The 2,887-nt window shown below is 45.2% G+C and overlaps 1 pseudogene; it reads left to right on the top strand.

Moving 5' to 3' along the window:
* Nucleotides 1–409: 409 nt before the first annotated feature.
* Nucleotides 410–532, top strand: LOC123570691 (U4 spliceosomal RNA; annotated as a pseudogene).
* The last annotated feature ends 2,355 nt before the right edge of the window (nt 533–2,887 follow it).

The following is a 2,887-nucleotide window of genomic DNA, read 5'->3' as shown; positions in this document are numbered from 1 at the left end:
GGAGGCTACGCTACGGGAAGCTGATGTTGGGCATTAAGTACCTTGGGTTTTAAATTAATAGCCAGCTATGCATTGCCTTTTCCCTATCCTCCACAGTCAGGTATTTGTCAGTAAGTGGATATGTGGGAGGCATTGTGCCACTAGGTGCTGTGGGAAAGCCAGGAAGAATCAAACCCTAGGGGGTGCCTTTGGAAGAGAGCTGTGTGCAGATTTTGAACTTGAGCCATACCTTGAAAAATTGGTACATTTGGAGCAGAAGAGGTAGAAAAGAAAAGGAGAATGGGGAAAGAATTTTGGGTGGGAGTAATGACAAGCTTGAAAGCTTATAGGGAGAAATATACAAGGTGTGTTTGGGAAATGAAATACGGATCAATCTAATCAGTAGTGAGAAGTTATGAAAGGAAGATTGAGCTTTGTGCGGTGGCAATATCGTAGCCAATGAGGTTTATCTGAGGTGCGATTGTTGCTAATTGGGGAAGAAAAAAAAAAGACTTTGGTCTAGCCTGATAGGTCCTTAAACCCCAAATGTGGGAGACTTTATTTATTTAAGATGGGATCTCACTCTGTCGCTGAGACTGGAGTGCAGTGGTGCAGTCATAGTTCGCTGTAGCCTTGAAGTTCTGGGTTCAAGTGATCCTTCTGCTTCAGCCTCTTGAGAAGCTGGAACTATAGGTGTGTGCCACTATGCCCAGCTAATTTCAAAAGAATTCACTATGTTGCCCAGGCTGCTCTTGAATTCCTGGGCTCAAGCAATCCTTTCACCGTGGTCTCCCAAAATGCTGGGATTACAGGCATGAGCCACTGCACCCAGATGGATTTTGACTGTATATAATCTGAAGATAAATAGGGAGCCCCAAAAGGTTTATGGACAACAACACTATAGGATGAGGAAGTGTTGGTAACTAACTTCAACTTAGTCTTTGAGTTATTGAATATCCAGATGGGATTGTGATTGGGCTAAAAGATTATTTAGCATCACCCAGAGATAAATTTAGAGGTGGATTAAATTGAATTAAATTTAATTAATTAATTAATTTATTTTGAGATGGAGTCTCACTCTGTCACCCAGGCTGGAGTGCAGTGGCACCATCTCAGCTCACTGCAACCTCTGCCTGCCGGGTTCAAGCGATTCTCCTTTTTCAGTCTCCCGAGTAGCCAGGATTACAGGTGCCCGCCACCACACTCGGCAATTTTTTTTTTTTTTTTGTATTTTTAATAGAGGCAGAGTTTCACCATGTAGGCCAGGATGGTCTCGAACTCCTGACCTCAGATGATCCACCCGCCTTAGCCTTCCAAAGTGTTGGAATTACAGGTGTGAGCCACTGCGCCCGACCAGAGGTGGATTTTATTTTTTATTTTATTTATTTATTTATTTTTTTGAGATGGAGTCTCGCTCTGTCGCCCAGGCTGGAGTGCAGTGGCCGGATCTCAGCTCACTGCAAGCTCCACCTCCCGGGTTCATGCCATTCTCCTGCCTCTCCTCCTGAGTAGCTAGGACTACAGGCGCCTGCCACATCGCCCGGCTAGTTTTTTGTATTTTTTAGTAGACGCGGGGTTTCACCGTGTTAGCCAGGATGGTCTCGATCTCCTGACCTCGTGATCCACCTGTCTCGGCCTCCCAAAGTGCTGGGATTACAGGCTTGAGCCACTGCGCCCGGCCAGAGGTGGATTTTATATCTCACGTTTTTGAGGAAGAGAATGGGTCTTTGTGGGAGAGATAATTTGCATACTCAAGGAGAAGAGCATGAAGTAGTTTTAATTGTTGTATGAATGTTAAATATAGGCTGGGAGCGGTGACTCATGACTGTAATCCTGGTACTTTAGGAGGCTGAGGCAGGCAGATCCCTTGAGCTAGGAAGTTCAAGACTAGCCTGAGCAACATAGTGAGTGACCTGTAGTCTCAGCTACTCAGGAGGCTGAGGTAGGAGCCCAAGAAGTCAAGCCTTCAGTGACCCGTGATTGTGCCACTGCCATGCACTCTAGCCTGGGCAACAGAGTGAGACTCTATCTGAAAAAATAAAGAAAAAGAAAAAGTTAAATGTAAGTAGAGTGATAAAATATGCTGGATAACCAATAGCTTGTGCTGTTGCTCTCACCTGCCCTTCTGCACTCTGGTAGACATTTCAGAGAGTGACAAACTGTATTTTCTAGGCTTCCTTGCTAACTGGCTTCTGTTTATGTTCTCATGATGAAACTCATTGGTGTGATACTGGAGGACAGAAGGAGGAATTGACTCTCCTCCTGCTTTTGGATTCTGGTGGCATCTTGGCCAGCAGAGGTAACTGATGGTGATGGCGCTGGCTCCAGTGAAAATGGTAGTAATGCAGTGGCTCACACCTGTAATCCCAGCACTTTGGGAGCCTGAGGTGAGTGAATCACCTGAGGTCAGGAGTTCGAGACCAGCGTGGCCAACATGGTAAAACCCCGTCGCTACTAAAAATACAAAAATTTGCCAGGCATGGTGGCACATGCCTGTAATGCCAGCTACTAGGGGGGCTGAGGCAGGATTGCTTGAACCTGGGAGGCGGAGGTTGCAGTGAGCCGAGATCATGCCACTGCACCCCAGCCTGGGCAACAGAGCGAGACTCTGTCTTGAAAGAAAGAGAAAGAGAGAGAGAGAGGGAGGGAGGGAGAGAGACAGAAAGAAAGAAAGAGAGAGAGAGAGAAAGAAAGAAAGAAAGAAAGAAAGAAAGAAAGAAAGAAAGAAAGAAAGAAAAAAGAAAGAAAGAAAGAAAGAAAAAAGAAAGAAAGAAAGAAAGAAAGAAAGAAAAAAAGAAAGAGAGAGAGAAAGAAAATGGTAAAGAAAATGGTAGTAATGGATCTGGGAGGTGACTGCAGGGACAGGAGCAATGACTTAGAAGTACAGACTCTTGGGTTCCTGTTTAGA

The sequence above is a fragment of the Macaca fascicularis genome, chromosome 1 (assembly GCF_037993035.2).
Source record: "Macaca fascicularis isolate 582-1 chromosome 1, T2T-MFA8v1.1".
Classification (NCBI taxonomy): Eukaryota; Metazoa; Chordata; class Mammalia; order Primates; family Cercopithecidae; genus Macaca; species Macaca fascicularis.
This window is presented reverse-complemented; position numbering and strand designations above follow the sequence as displayed.